Genomic DNA, 16,877 nt, shown 5'->3' on the forward strand with positions numbered 1-16,877 from the left:
AGGTCGTCTGGGGACAGGGAAATACCCTTGAATAAACACAAGATCCAGGTCCGTTTCAACACATTACATAAAATCCGTGATCTGGTTCCGTCTGTAAAAGATGTGATTCCGGACATACAATACCCTGGTGTCTACAAACTAAGTTGCCTCTGTGGTAGTAGTTACATTGGAGAAACCAAACGCCATATCTCGGACCGCATTCGTGAACATAAAGCAGACCTTAAACACGGTAGGACCAACACCTCGGCCGTAGCAGATCATTGTTCTAATTCAGTAGGCTCACATGCCATTGACTTTTCCAAGACGGAGGTTCTTTGTAAGCCATCTGGCTTCCATGAGAGATTCGTTCATGAGGCTATCCACATATACAAGCACAGAGACAATTTCAACCGAGAAGATGGATTCTATCTTAGCAATCATTGGAAAGATTTGATAAATCATTTCAGTTCTTGATTGATTGTTCACGCTTACAGTGGCTTTCAGACAGCATACATACAAACAAATTTCGTCTCCCCCCTCCTCTTTTCAAAAAATAGATGGACTAGTCCTGGGCAAACTGCCAATCGCTGCGCGTGACGCAAACGTTATTATTTTTATATATATATAAATAAATATGCCGTTTTCAAAATAAATTTATGCAAACCGACACACCTGATGATGACCGTTTGAGTTATGGTCGAAACGTCGTGAGAATTTTTTATTGTTTTATATATATTTTGTTATTTTGTTGTTTCTCTTCAACGTGACTTTACCGAAAAAACTAAGAATATGAATTACTGCAGTCACGAAAGCTTTAAATCAAAATTTGTAGTCTCTTGTTCGGGGTGTTGAGATGATCAGTGAGATCAACTAAAAAAGCCAGGCCTGCCAACCATAAAGGGTCACTGATCTCATGGAGAGGTCTGCCCTTTTCTTTCAACAACTTGTCGATATTTGATCTCAGGGAATAAAACCGCTGCAGCATGGAGCCGCGACTGAGCCAGCGCACTTGAGAATGGTAGAGTAGGTCCCCGTATTCAGCATCGACATCAGAGAGGAACGCTTGCAATTCTCTGTGGTAAAGCCCTCGGGCCATAATTTTTTTTGACATTTTTCACAATTGTGTTCATCACATCGCCAAGCTGGATTATCTTGGCACAGAGGGCTTCTTGGTAGATGATACAGTGCATTTTAACAGTCTCACCTCCGCTCTCCTGCACCTTGGCACTCACCATAGAAGCCATTCCTTTGCGCTCGCCTGTCATTGCTGGATCCCCATCCGTTGTAATTCCACACAGCTTGTCCCATTTAAGTCCAGCCTGGTTAATTGAATCTGACACAGCTTCAAACATGTCCTTCCTAGTTGTTGTCCCCTTTAGACTCCGAAGATCAAGCAGTTCCTCCGTAATGCAAAAATTCTCATCAACTCCCCGCAAAAAAATTAACAGCCGTGCAGTGTCCGTGGCATCTGTGCTCTCATCACATGCAATCGAGTAAAAATCGAAAGCACAAGCTTTATCTGACACTTGCTGTTTTAAGTTAGCCGACAAGTCTTCAATTCGCCGCACAACCTTATTTCTGGACATACTAACATCGTTAAAATCCTGCATTTTCTCCAGGCACATTCCCACGACTTTAGTGAGGCACTGTTTAATGAAGTCACCGTCTGAGAAAGGTTTCCCGTGTAGGGCAATGAGTTGAGCTACTTCATTGCTGGCTATTGTTGCATTTTCTTGAGCTTTGTTAGCACGGAAAAAAAACCCTGCTGCTGCGTTAGCAGGCTAGCTTGCCATTTGCTTTACCTTCTCTCTCCGCTCGGCGCCAGTGTAGGACGTGAAGGTCTGATGTTTCGTTTCATAATGCCGTCGTACATTGTACTCTTTCATCACGGCAACACTCTCATTACAAATCAAACAAACACACTTCCCCTTGGTTTCTATGAAAAAAAATTCATTTTTCACCGAGTCTGAAATTTTCTGCACTCGCTTGAAACCTTGCGTCTCTTCGGTTCCGGCATTTCTGGTGACCCTGAGCAAATGTTTTCTTCGATTGCTTGCTTTGTGGAGACGCTGCCTTGTTCAAGACAATAGCGCCATCTAGTGTTTAAATTAAGAAATGCAATACAGTGGGCCATAGTCCATTATATTTTTAAACTTTGATACGGGCCAATTAAAAATGGATGGCGGGCCGCAGTTGGCCCGCGGGCCGTAGTTTGGACACCCCTGGTTTATAGCATGTTATATAATAATAAATAGTATAACATTGTAATGTTTAACATAATTCATAAGGCAATATATAGTATTGTAATTTTATAGTGAATATACAGCTGTGTGGTATACAGTAGGGTTGGTAGAATAATACATAGTGTAATATTACAAGTCTAATATTTTACAGTCTAAAGTATAGGATAGTCTAAAGTAACGCATTGTATAATTCAAGGGTGGGTTTGTCTATGGTAGTGTATATTACGGTGTATAGTTGTGTAATGTAGGAAAAAGTTTATTTGGAGACATATCAATATAATGCATAATGTTCGAGCTTACATTGGGCTGTGTATACGATATTATACAATGTAGTTTAGATTGCAAGGTATAACATTAGAATGTATAGTAGTCTAGTTTATGGCATGGTTGTAATGCAACACAGGACAGAGCAGCACATCGTGGCTGTTTCTCCCCCCTCCTCCGTTCCGAGCATGGATGGACTCGTCCGTCTGAACGAGGCTCGTCGCTCTCCGTGGTGCTAACGTTGGAAAGAAGGAAAAAACCGCCACCCTTTTTTTTCGCCATATGGCATTGTAATGTATAACGACTTATTGTTAGTAGCTCAGCTGATGGAGAGTATATAGAGTTTATTGATAACATTGATGTAGTTTGTATTTTAGTTTTTGTATTAGTTTACTATATGGTATTCATTAGATAGTGTAGTGTATACCCAGTTACTTTATGTTTATAGCTCAATTTATTGAAGAATATATTGAGTACATTTATTATATTGATGAAGTTTCTACTTAGTTTTTTTTCACATCGGTTTATTGTATGATAGTTGGGTAGTTGCAGTCCTTTAGCATCCATATACTAAATGCCTCTGTTGAGATGGAAACTTTGACTTTAACATAGCTATTTCCGTGACCAGTCACATGCTAATCCCTCACATTAACATCATGCTAATCTCCCAGTTACATGCTAATTTCTGACTTTAACACCCTGCTGATCCAACACTTTAACGCAGCTATTTCAATGCTAAATTATCCTGTTTGATATGTAAACTCCTTTGTCAAGGCGCTTTACCTCTCCCACCAAGTTTAAACGACACTGCGAATCTTAGCAGCAGTCATTGAAGTGCTGTCGTCCCGACAGTTCTGTTCCTTCACTTGAAAGGCTACTTGTGTTGTGGCCGAAACGTCGTGAAAATTTTATTTTTTATTACGTTTTTTTTTTCCATTCTACGTTACTTTACCGAAAGAACCAAGAAGATGAATCCCTGCAGTCACGAAAGCTTTAAATCTGAACTTTACGCAATTAAAAATCATAGTGTAAGATAAGACTACAATCGTTGTCTGCTGTGAGGATCTTCTCTACTCAGGGCCCCGAATGTTTGTGGCAAGTGAAAGTTTGTCTCAGCAAAATATAAGATTTCTCACAGTAGCATACCGTATGACCACACGTCGCTCTGCACCTTGTAGAGCCCATGGAACATGCTTTCTGAAGACATCCACTTTACAGGCAGAGGCACCTAATGGACATGACCGCATGGCCACAAGCACAACAACAATACGTTCAGTAAATTCAGCTCAGGCCGATGCATCGCGATCCGTCATACGTTTTTTGCGTCAGGTCACATTCATCTTGCCAAATTAGCGTCATTTAGCCCTCCACTACCCTGAAGGGTTAAATGTGTAGTGACATCACGGGATGTCACTGTGTAGTGCCGGCCCTAGAGAGGCACGGCGTGCGGTGTATTGACATCGCAGATACCACTCTCGTGTGGGTGTAGTACCGGCCCTAGAGGGGCTCGGTCAGCGCTGATTGATCCCGCTGGATGGCATCACGCTTGGCGTGCAGTGCCAATCCAACAGGATAGGGTGTGGGAGTGCCGGCCGTAGGAAACGGGTTACTAAATGCCATGGCACTCTGGTTGACCCGAGAGGACACGTGACCGGTTAAGTGTATAAAGGGGCCCCAAGTGGGGTCTAGGGGTGGTCACGTGGTCGGGGTCCAGATCCTGCTGCTCGATGATTCTAGAAGGTGGTCGTGGCCAAGGGCGGAGCCAGCCACGCCACAGAGAATATAAGCCGGGTCCCCCAGAGGGACCGGCATTGTTGTTCATCCTGAAGAACCTTTGTCTACGTCTACGTTCTACCGAGTCTCCAACACGTGGACTGAGACCCGAGCTGTGGTGCCGTTCTGTCGTAGCTAGTCATGTTGTAATTAGTGTAGTTAGCCTGGTGGTCACCACCACAGGTTGTTATTCTGGGCCAGTTACCCCGTGTACCACATGGGGGGGGGGGAGGAGGAAGGGGATTTGTGAAATTGCCCCATATTTTGAACTGTCGGCAGAGCAGGGAGATTGAATCCAATTGCCGACCTCTGGATTGCAAGTCCAGGGTGGGAGAGCCATTGCACCACCGTGTGTGGCAGCACCCCCCACTATTTTTTTCTTAGGGGCTGTGCAAAATAAAATAAAAACATTGAGTACAATTAAAGTGATGGGCCTTCTATCCCGATGATGGTGATGACATTGGCGATACTGATAATGATGCTGATGATGCTAAGTAAGGTGAAGGACTCACATTGACCTTCACCACGTAGTTGGGGTCAGTCTGGAAGTCCCGTGCCAGCCCAAAGTCGCAAATCTTGGCGATGTGTCCATGCGTTACCAGCAAATTCCTCGCAGCCAGGTCGCGGTGGATGCACTAAAAAAAAGAAAAAAATTCCTTGTGTGGCCTTCAACAAACTTGGGGCAACTTCTGTGAAGGTCGACCACGGTCCACGATGGGGTGGGTGCCCAGCACCACGCCTGGCCGCCTTTGTCTCCCCAGTGTAGATGTTTACACACCGCACCAGGTACTCATTTGAGTCCACCTGGGGAGGCCCAAGACCGGTTCAGATAATTGGCACTGGTGTTGGCCGTGAGCGGGAAGCGAACTCTGGCCATTGGGTTCGTACCGCAGTGAACTAACCTCTCAGCAACCACTCGCCACCCAGACAGACACATTAAGGGCAACAATGACGTGCACCACAGACACAGTCACTTTCTGAGACACAGGTAAACACGCACAGTCACAGAGACACAGTTAAACATACTCTTTGGTTCTTCGGTAAAGTAACGTAGGTATAAAATAAAATAAATCACGACGTTTCGGGCGCAACACAAGCGTCCTTCATCAGGTGGGAAAGCATGATCTGCTGCTGAGGCAGACTGTTTTAAAAGGTTTGAAATGGGTGTAGCCCTAGGGTCATAAAGAAGTGGGCGGGGCTAGTGATGTTAATGTGAGAAATTAGCATGTAAATGTAAGATCGGAGAGCGGCCTCCTCGACGAGGGCTTCAAATCAAGACAGTTAAACACGCGCAGTCACACATGGTCAAATTGAAACACAGAGGTGAATTTCCGGAGGTTCTTAAAGATGGTCATGGCCCTGTAGGGATAGAGACAGACAGGCACGGAGACACATACAGAGAGACACAGAGACAGGTTAAAATCATCACGTATTTTCATCATTATGTTCCACCACTCTTTTAACCGAGGAGAGAGGCTCACTGCTGATTCACTCCTCTCGCGACTCACGTTCTTGTGAGCGAGGAAGGCCATACCGCTCGCGACCTGCTCCAAGAAGCTCGGGAGGTTGTCCACCCCGGATGGAGTAGAGTCGCTCACGATCGCTTCTCTCTCAGACGACGACGCGTCCCAGCCTGCGGCGCACAAGGAAGCCCGGACGATTCAGAAATGCCCTAACTATAGAGTATCTATAGTAGATCATCGATTATTCGGCGGCTACGGGGGGGAAGGGGATGCCACATTTTTTAACAACGCCAGATATTCACTACATAATAATTTGAAATAGCAATTTTTTTGCACATTCTTGCATAACATTATGTTTTTAAATGTTGTGAATGTTTTTGTCTTTTAAATTAGTTTACTATATGAAATTGGTATGAATAAACATACAAATACAAAAAAATTAATATCTTACTGTAAAATGTAACCTATTTACTGTGCCTTACTTACCAATCCAATCTCGAAGACTCTGAATGGAGTGATGTATATACGTGCAGTATTGTCATTTTTTAAGTTGTATTTAGTGTATAATGTACCGTCTATAATATTTAACACTGAAATCAAGTCGGTGGTCGCTCTGGTTAATACCGCGGTCTACTTCGCAGTAGACACTGTTAGAGCGAACACGTACATGATTCGAAAAAGAGAGTCGGCCAAGTGTTGTGTGGTGTAATTATCCAAATTTGAGAAATTTACTCGCAAATTATTCCATTGGGGAAGCTGCCTAATATTCATCACAAACCCACTTGGCAGGGTAAAGCCCGCTTGCAAGGCTGTGGCTGCACAGGGGCAGCTACCCCCAGTCCATGGAAACTGGTATTGATGTAGTTTACGAATCGCCATGGGCGGCATGGTGGCACATAGGTAAGTAACCCTTGCGCCTTGCAGCAAGAAAGCTGGGTTTGATTCCCGACTCGGGCACGTTTCGACGTGGAGTTGTCATCTTCTCTCCCCCTGTTCGTCAGAGTGTGTAAGTGCAATGGAGTGTTTGAGTGAGTGTGTGAGCGAGTGAGTTAGCGTGAATGTGTGAGTGTGTGAAGATTGTATGTTCTCCCCCTCTTCTGGGTCTCCTCCGCGTTCTCGAATTTCCTCCCATAGTAAAAAAAAAATACCCAATACAACGAGTCTGGCATTGGGCAAAACATCCCAATACTGAAAAATCACCTGCAAATTACTCAATTGGGACTACACAGTGACAGCAAAAACTTCGCAGGACCCTCATGAAGAAGTCTTGAGTTTTTGCACAGTAAACAAATGTAATAATAAATCTTGACTTAAAGCTTTTGTAACTGCAGGAAGACATTCTTTGGGTCTTTCGGTAACGTCATGTAAATAGGTTCAAATGAAATAACCAAAAATAACAAAAAACTACGACGTTTCGATCACAACACAAGCTTTTGTCATCAGGAAGAAAAAAAGAGAGGGGGACAGCTGCTGAGGCAGACAGTCTGCCTTATCTCAACCGGTGTTGTCCCTATCCTAGGTAAACTCTGTCTTAAATGAGTACCTGGTGCAGTGTGTAGACATGAGCACTGGGGAGACAGAGGTGGCTGCATGCGCGTAGTGCTGGCCACCCACCTCCTCGTGGGCCACGCCGCCTAACAGCAGCACAGTCTGTTAAGGCTTATTTGGGTGATCTTCATCTTTGTTGTACGCTTGTGCCATCTTGTGTGTCCGCTGTCACAGATTCCAGGCTACAACCCCCCGGAGTCCACCCCATGGGGCTCCCCTTCTCCCCGGCCCAAAAAACCCAGACAGTACTCGTGCATCATGCATGCGGTGTCAGCAAGAGGTAAGAGGTGCATGAGTGGGCACACACTCTGGGTTTTACATCTGCAGAGTTAGTTAAGTGTACAGTGTGCTCGCAAGCAGAGGTGAACAATAAAAAAAATCAGTGGCGGTTATGAGAAATGCTACCCTGAAGTAACGGGCGGTTTGCACTCTGAACTTGCAATCCAGAAGTTACTGGTTCGTTTTCCCATCGCAGCGTTTGAAACAGTGGCGCAATTTTCTTAAATTTACAATTTTTACCTTGCCAACCAGTACAAACAGCCAGGTGAGGTGTATAAGCGTCACTATATATGAATAGTTTAGGACATCTTATGCTCACAAACTCACCCGTTCACGCACTCAACCACCAACTCAATCTCACTCAAATCACCAACTCACTCTCACTCAAACCACCAACTCACTCAACCATCAACTCACTCAACCCACCATCTCACTCAAACCACCAACTCACTCAACCATCAACTCACTCAACCCACCATCTCACTCAAACCACCAACTCACTCAAACCATCACCATCTCACTCAAACCACCAACTCACTCAAACCACTATCTCAAACCACCATCTCAAACCACCAACTCACTCAAACCACCATCTCACTCAAACCACCATCTCACTCAAACCACCATCTCACTGAAACCACCAACTCACTCAAACCACCAACTCACTCAAACCACCACCATCTCACTCAAACCACCATCTCACTCAAACCACCACCATCTCACACAAACCACCAACTCACTCAAACCACCATCTCACTCAAACCACCATCTCACTCAAACCACCATCTCACTCTAAAAGGTTGAAGGTTAAGGTGCAGGCAGCCCTGAAAATATATTGGCTCGTGCCACTGCAAGCTCCCTTCTGGAGGATATGTTGTTGAGCCAGACGTTTGGAAGAGGTGGGAGTAACCCACATTTTATCCCACCACACACGACCTGCCGATGGACTACCCATTGACAGTGCTGAGTGGACAACGGCAGGGCCAGTGAGGGGGGATTTAAGAAACGGTTCAATCACCTGCCGCGCTTGGAGGATGAACCGGCGGCATTTGGGTTGCCAAGCCCAGTGTGATAACCGTCACATTATGGCAGCATCATAATCTGAATATTTTTCCTGGATCAATCCGATGAGCTATAAAGCTCTTTTTCACAGGTGTCCAGCACCACTTCATCATATGGATGAGGGGTTCCTGAATCAGGTGAGAGACAGATTTGTCCTCCTCTACCAGGTGAGGTCAGGCAATTTTACTTCTCACTTCACCTTCCTCACCTCAACTGGTAAGGTAGGAAAATCATTGCTCCTGAACTAGGTGAGAGCCCAATCAGGTGTGACCCGTGGTGCATAAGGGGACCACACCAATGATAAAAAAAAATACTAAACTATTTTTTATTTTCTTGGTTCTTTCGGTAAAGTCTCGTAGAAGATAAATAATAAAAATATAAAACAATACAATTCTCACGACGTTTCGACTGCAACACAAGCAATCAATCATTCCTTCTACGTGACTTTACCGAAAGAACCAAGAATATGAATGCCTGCAGTCACGAAAGCTTTAAATCAAAATGTATTTTTTATTTATTTACCAAGGTCACATCTATAACAGCAGCCACTATACCTGACCAGTGTTACTCATTTCTACTGTTACCTATTATTATGATTAGTGTGTGGACCCACCACAAAATTTCATACTTAACTTGCAGTTCATCAATCTTTGTAATAGCGTAATCAACCAGACTATGCGTTAATTGTGTTTTGACCGACCGTCTGTGTTGCTTTATATGGTTTCCAAATTTTGCTAAATACTGTTTGTTTGGTATGCTTCTCTCTCTGTGTCCCCTGTTGTATCTGTGTTAGTTTCCCCCTACTTGTGTGTCTGTATATACATATGGGGTTATGTGTTTCCTCTCTCTCGTAAATTTAGCTCTTCTGTACCTGATGATGGCTGCTTGTGTTGCAACCGAAACGTCGTACGCTATTATGTTATTTTATTATTTCTTATTTATACGTGACTTTACCGAAAAAAAACATAGAGTAATTCCTGCAGTCACGAAAGCTTTGAATCAAGTCTGTAGTGCCTCTTGTTAAACAGTGCTTCAGTTAAACAGGAAAATTAATAAATCCAGCAGGCATGACTTGAAAAGTAACACATTTACATTTTGGGTGGCACTCTAAATCGTCCGGTAAATCGTGTCGCCAATTATAATTTCTGCGTTTATCTGCGCGTGTCTGTGTACCCCCAGTGGAGGAATACGTGCGCAGCTTGCTGGACAACCCTGAGTTGATTGACCGTCTGGCACTGGCCTCGGAGCAGGTGAGACTCCGTATGCGTGCATCAGCTCTGCCGCCCCCCTCATATTTATGGTGCGGGCCTGTACCCTTGTCCGACCCCTCACTTCCGCGTTGCATCCAGCTGCCTCACTGAAGAAAGGGACACTTGCCTTGCGCTGAGTACGACGTTTCGCTGGTTGTAATCGCCAGGGAAACGATATACTCGATTTGTAAGTGTTGTGGGTTTACTCTCCAATACACTGGCGTGCTGCAGTAGTAACTAATTTACACGTTTTGTTTTACGTAACAAACCTTACTAATTGTCTGTGCCGGGTTAACTACGCACATTTACGCGCTCTTACCCAAAAAACCTTTATTATGGATAATATTGGTCGCAAAAGAACACGTGTTAAACAGCTCCCGTTTAGAACGTCTCATCCTCACCATCAATGGTCAATCAATCAAATAAATCCTAGATTTATAACGTGGCATATTTACCAAAAAGCAGAGACGGAAGGGTGAAACTCTAGAGGTAGCTCTATGATATCCGCTTTTGTGGAACGTTCTCTAACACGGATGGCCGTACTGCTCTGAGATAAATCAGACTGGATCCTTCGTCTCGTTATGTGATGGCGGTTGCTGTGTACGTGTGCAGGATGTGGTGGAGTCCCGGGTAATCTTCCCCGAACATCTCCCGCTGTCCCAGCTGCAGCAAGGTGTGCGCTCCGGCCGGTTTGTCCAGGGAACCTTCCTTGCGAGTCGTGAGAATTACCTGGAGGGGACTCTGAGGGTGCGAGGGGACGGTGACAGTGATAAAGAGGTACACGTTTCACAAGCCTGCGTCTGGAAGGAACAATGCTGTCCGATCGTATCTGTGTGAGTTTTAAAAACAAATTTATAATGAAGCAGTGGCATAGCGTTCTTGGCATGAGCAGTAGCTCTTAACCTTTACTGCAAGGCTGCAGTAAAGGTTAAGAGCTACTGGGCTAAAATATTTGTATTTTGAACGTCTTTTGCACCCTACGTAGGTGTCATAGCCTGGCTCCTGCCCCCCCGGCCTGTGAGTCTTGGTGCAGTTGCACTGCCTGCACACTCGATAGCTACGCCACCACAACTACAGTATATACGTTAATTGTGACTACTTTAATAATAGGGTTTTTCCCTTTTTTTTCTGGCAACAAAACTGAAACCTTTTACAAGGAATCATGTGTGCATTAACCACAATACTTGTGGTCAAAATGCAAACAAAAAACACACTATGATAATATATGCATTGTCCTTGAGACTGATTGGTTCACACCAGGGACGGCTTTCTTTTGAGCCTCGACCCAATTGGTGCGAGACCAGAGGACGCCAAAAGGCGTACGCATATATTGCAAATATTATCAGTGTGTTTTTGTTTGCATTTTGACCACAAGTATTGTGGTTAATGCACACCTGATTCCTTGTAAGAGGTTTCAGTTTTGTTGCCAGAAAAAAGGGGAAAAACCCTATTATATTTTGGTACTGGCAAAGGAGGTCTAATGATGGTTGTGACTACTTTGTTAACAAAATGAATGGTCTATTTCCACCTCCAAAATGTAACGTTAAATAACAATTAGGTACATTGGCCCTTTGTTGGAAAAAAAAAACCCAGTCTAGAAATTGCCCTACTTGAACATATGTTACTGAAAAACATTGGTTTCAGAAGATTCATGGGCTCATAGTCCTACATTTTAAATTGTTTATTCGTGGTATTAAAACTCTTGTACAGTAAAACCTTGGATTGCGAGCATAATTCGTTCCGGAAACGTGTTTGTAATCCAAAGCACTCGTATATCAAAGCACTCGTATATCAGTTGTGATCACGTGACGCTCGGCAGTACAAAGCTGCTCGTATTGCAAGACCCTCGCTCGTTTATCAAATTAATATTTATTAAAAATTTTGCTTGTCTTGTAAAACACTCGCAGACCAAGTTACTCGCAATCCAAGGTTTTACTGTATATGCTGCTCTCTAACAGCACTTGGCCCAGCGGTCTGTTAAGACTATACGGGGGATCTTTTTTGTCTGCGTGCAGGTGTTGATCCAGGGGCTGCAGCATTTAAACCGCGCGATGCACGACGACATCGTGTGCGTGGAGATGTTCCCCGAGGAGCGCTGGGTTGCCCCCTCCTCGCTGGTCCTGCACGATGAGGGCGTCGCAGGGGACGTTGCAGAAGAGAATGAAGAGGATGTGGTGAGTGGAGCGTCAACACTGCCGAACCAAAATCAAACCCAGACACCTGCAGTGTGCGTGTCTCCCCGTGGTCGCATGGATTTTTCTCCAGGTCCTCCGGCTTTTCCCTCCACAGTTACAATCTGACATGCACTTAGAGTATGTGGCTGCTATCAATTTCAAATGTGATAAGATACTTCACTGAACGATCATTTGTGGCCAGGTCACTTAAAAAGAGCTATAGAGCTCTCAGGGTCCTTACCTGGTAAAGTTATTTAGTTTATAGTTTTTAAATAGTTTTAATATAAATTTTGATTTAAAGCTTTCGTGACTGCAGTAATTCATATTCTTAGTTTTTTTCGGTAAAGTCACGTTGAAGGGAAACAACAAAATAATAAAATATATAAAACAATAAAAAAATTCTCACGACGTTTCGACCATAACTCAAACGGTCGTCTTCAGGTGTGTTGGTTTGCATAAATTTATTTTTAAACGGCGCATTTATTTATTTATAAAAACGTTAGCGCCACGCGCAACGATTTGGCAGTTTATTTAGGACTAGCCCATCTATATTCTGAAAAGAGGAGGGGGGAGACGAAATTTTTTATAATGTATGCTGTCTGAAAGCCACTGTAAGCGTGAACAATCAATTAAGACCTGAAATGGTTTATCAAATCTTTCCAATGATTGCTAAGATAGAATCCATCTTCTCGGTTGAAATTGTCTCTGTACTTGTATATGTGGATAGCCTCATGAACGAATCTCTCATGGAAGCCAGATGGCTTACAAAGAACCTCTGTCTTGGAAAAGTCAATGGCATGTGAGCCTACTGAATTAGAACAATGATCTGCCACGGCCGAGGTGTTGGTCCTACCGTGTTTAAGGTCTGCTTTGTGTTCACGAATGCGGTCCGAGACATGGCGTTTGGTTTCTCCAATGTAACTACTACCACAGAGGCAACTTAGTTTGTAGACACCAGGGTATTGTATGTCCGGAATCACATCTTTTACAGACGGAACCAGATCACGGATTTTATGTAATGTGTTGAAACGGACCTGGATCTTGTGTTTATTCAGGATTTTGGAGATCTTTTTTGTGACCCCCGCAATGTAGGGTAAAGTGATGGTTTTGAAAGGCTCCTCAAGAGGGTTCTTCTTCATGGTTTGAGTGATAGCTTTGCGGATTGTATAGTCGGAGTAACCATTAGCCCTAAGAGCTTGGTGTACGTGCTTGAGTTCACTGCTTATGTGTTCCTGGTCGGATATGCATTGGGCTCTATGATACAGAGTCTTGATGAGATAATTCTTCTGTGATGGATGGTGGTGGGAATCCGGTTTCAGATAAGCATCCGTATGGGTAGCTTTCCTGTAGACAGAGTGGCTCATTGAACCATCAGGTCTCTTTTTAATTAGGACATCCAAAAAAGGTATCTTGCCATCTATTTCGACTTCCATGGTAAATCTGATGGCTGGGTGTATGGAATTGATGTGGTCGAAGAATTGGTCTAGAGCAAGCCGGCCATGTGGCCATATGACAAAAGTGTCATCCACGTACCTCTTCCATAAGGTTGGGCGCAGAGTGGCAGTCTGGATGGCGTCAGTCTCAAATTTCTCCATGAAAATGTTAGCTATAACTGGAGAAAGGGGGGAGCCCATTGGGGTGCCCTCAGTTTGTTTGTAGAAAGTTCCATTCCAAGTGAAGTATGTATTGGTTAAACAGTGTCTCACCAGGGGGGGTACCTCAGTGTTTAGTCCTTGATGAACCAAGTCTTCAATGATTGCAATGGTGTCAGGTACAGGAACCTTGGTGAATAAGGAAACTACATCAAAACTGATAAGCAGGTCGTCTGGGGACAGGGAAATACCCTTGATTGTCGATACCAGGTGAGTCGAATTTTGTACCACAGAGGTGGTCTTTCCAGTGAAAGGACGCAGGATTTCAGACAAAAAACGAGCTAGTTTGTAGGTGGGGGAGCCGATAGTAGAGACTATGGGACGAAGGGGTGTATCTACTTTATGTATTTTTGGTAAGCCGTATAATCTTGGTGGCCTGGCAGCAGAAGGTTTCAACGAAAACTGTTTAGATTGATCAATTAATGCGGTTGAATCAGAAATTATTTTGTTGGTTTGTGTGACGAGGCTGTTGGTGGGATCTCTTTTTATTTTTGTATAACTACCATCGTCGAGTAATTCTTTAATTTTGTTGTTGTATTCTATTTTATCCATGATGACAGTAGCATTGCCTTTGTCAGCTGAGAGGACTACAATATCATTCCTCTTTTTTAATTTATATAATTCAAAACGCTCATCTTTGCTGAGGTTGCTAGCTGGCATCTTAGCGTTTTTGAGGGTTGCAGCGATTTCAGATCTTGCTACGTCTGCAGCGATGTGACCCAGGCCCCTGAGAGCAACGTCTACTTGGGCAATTATATCATTAACTGGTATGTGTTTAGGTGTGACTGCAAAGTTTAGACCTTTAGCTAAAACGGATTTCAGACTATCGGAAATAGAACTGTTACTGCGATTAATTACGACTTTGTTAACGTCTAACTATAAATGCACCGTTTAAAAATAAATGTATGCAAACCAACACACCTGAAGACGACCGTTTGAGTTATGTTCGAAACGTCGTGAGAATTTTTTATTGTTTTATATATTTTATTATTTTGTTGTTTCCCTTCAACGTGACTTTACCGAAAAAAAAAACTAAGATTATAGTTTTAATATAGTTTAAACAAAGAATAACAACAAAAACTCAACCACTTCAAGAGAGACCTTAAACATAATGAACACCGTGTGACCAGACAACAATCCACATTAGAGATGCTGTTAGCTTGATTTTGCGTTTATTAAATGACTTTACATTACATTACTTCAAAATCAAGTCAGGAGTGCTAATCATTTCATACTATTTTTGTATGTACGTAGGGGTTATTTGACCATACTTCGATGCGGGTTGGTGAACGGGGGGGGCATAGATCAGGAGCATAGAAGGACAGGACAACAGTTCATTTTGCTGTACTGTGCTCTGCTGCCTGCCATTTTGGCGCAGAGCCTATACCACCTGTTATGCATATCCAGGCTCAACACGGTGGCGCTTCCACGGTCTGAGCTCCTTTTTAATGTTTATTTTAATTAACTTAATTAGAACTCAAGAGATCAGGACACGTATCATTTGCGAGAGTGACCTGGGTCACAGGGGGGCCTCTATATTGAAAACTAATTTCTTTAGAACTGCTTTTTGTATTTAGATTGTTGTCCTTTCCGCGCACCTCCGATTAGCATGGTTGGCTGTGTACGGTGCGAAATAAGTTCTACATGCATACATACCACAGTGACAAAATGCAAAACATAATAAAGTACAGCAATGAAGTTAATTGAAATTGGCACGAAAACAACTGTGGTTTATGAAAAGTCGACAATATTGCACAAACATAAAAAAGTGTTAGATATTAAATCGCATGTAGTGCAAGTTGGCTTGGGCAGATTATTTATAGGCTGATCATTGCACAGTTATACTTATTAAAACGTTACGTAAACATTAAACACATATAGGGTGACTGATGTGCTAAGCAGGTAAGAGAAAATGTCAATCAGTGAAATCATAAAGAATCGAGAGATTAAGCATCAAATTGTGAATTAGATGAGAGGGTAACCTTTGTTGTAGATAATATTGGTCGCAAAAGCTTACGCGTTTTTTTTTTAAACGTGTGGTATCTGATGGGCGTGTTCCGGTTGATTCTATCAATCGCCAGAACTGTTTTAACTTATAAATATTTACGGAGGACTCGTCACTATGATCTTTTGTCATTTTAACAAAGCGTCAATCTCATTATTGACATTGATGAGACACAGCATGAAACCACATCCGCAGGTTAAGCGCTATTGTTTTGGATTGCTCCTTCCCCTTCAAGCCAAATTGTATTGTGTTATGCAGTGAGTTGGTTAAAAAAATAGTTATTTCATTATTTCAGTGTGTGAGAGAGACGCTACTGTGGTGAGTGCTCATTTGAGTTTGCGTTGTCATCTCCCGGTGCTATCCCAGCTGCTGCTGCTGTCGTCGCTCTTGCTTAGATTACGCAACACGATGTTTGTCCTTTGTTTTGGTCTCCAGCTGAAAGCCGAAAGTGGGAAGATGCGTCGGCCCACTGGCAAAGTGGTCGGCATCATCAAGCGGAACTCGAGGCCGCTGTGCGGCATGCTCATGCCCAGCCCAATCAAGGAGGTGGGCTGATCTGCATGTGTGTGTGTACGTGTGGGGAGCGGTGATGTAGCGGTTAGCGCGCTGCGCTACGAATCCTGGGACCCGAGTTGGATTATATTTATCGCTCATAACCAATAAACAGCGCCAAATGTCTGAACCTGTCTTGGGCCCTTCCCTAGGTCGACTCGGCCATAAATGAGTCTCTGATGTGGCATGTAAACATCAGCGCTGTGGAGACAAAGGCGGTCGGGCATGGTGCTGGCCGTACCCACCCCGTCGTTTGCCGTACCAGCTTGAATAGGTGTGTGCTGACGGCACTTGCCCAAACAGTTTGTTGAATGCCTTACTGGGGGCTCTTTGTGCGTGTTGCAGGCCACCCGCCACCTGTTCACGCCCGCGGACCGCCGCATGCCACGAGTGCGGGTGGAGACAAGACAAGCAGCGTCCCTGCAGGCCCACCGCATCGTGGTGGCCATCGGTGGCTGGCTGCGACACTCCCGCTACCCGAACGTACGACTGCACCGTGACGCCCCGGATGCCGTGACACCTCACCCGTCTGTCCCGTGGTCGGCATCGTCGGGCTCATCCTTCTGTCACTTGACGCGCGGCCACGCGGCTCTGTATGCAATACAGCCGTCGAACCCAAAACACGAACGGTGA

The 16,877-nt window shown here is 44.1% G+C and overlaps 1 pseudogene; it reads left to right on the forward strand.

The window, feature by feature from the left end:
- LOC142922867 (exosome complex exonuclease RRP44-like) overlaps positions 1-16,877 on the forward strand; it is a 74,124-nt pseudogene extending 57,247 nt beyond the window's left edge.

The sequence above is a fragment of the Petromyzon marinus genome, unplaced genomic scaffold (genome assembly GCF_048934315.1).
Source record: "Petromyzon marinus isolate PM22_M1 ecotype Great Lakes invasive population unplaced genomic scaffold, UKy_Petmar_22M1.pri1.0 PM_Scaffold_19, whole genome shotgun sequence".
Taxonomy (NCBI): domain Eukaryota; kingdom Metazoa; phylum Chordata; class Hyperoartia; order Petromyzontiformes; family Petromyzontidae; genus Petromyzon; species Petromyzon marinus.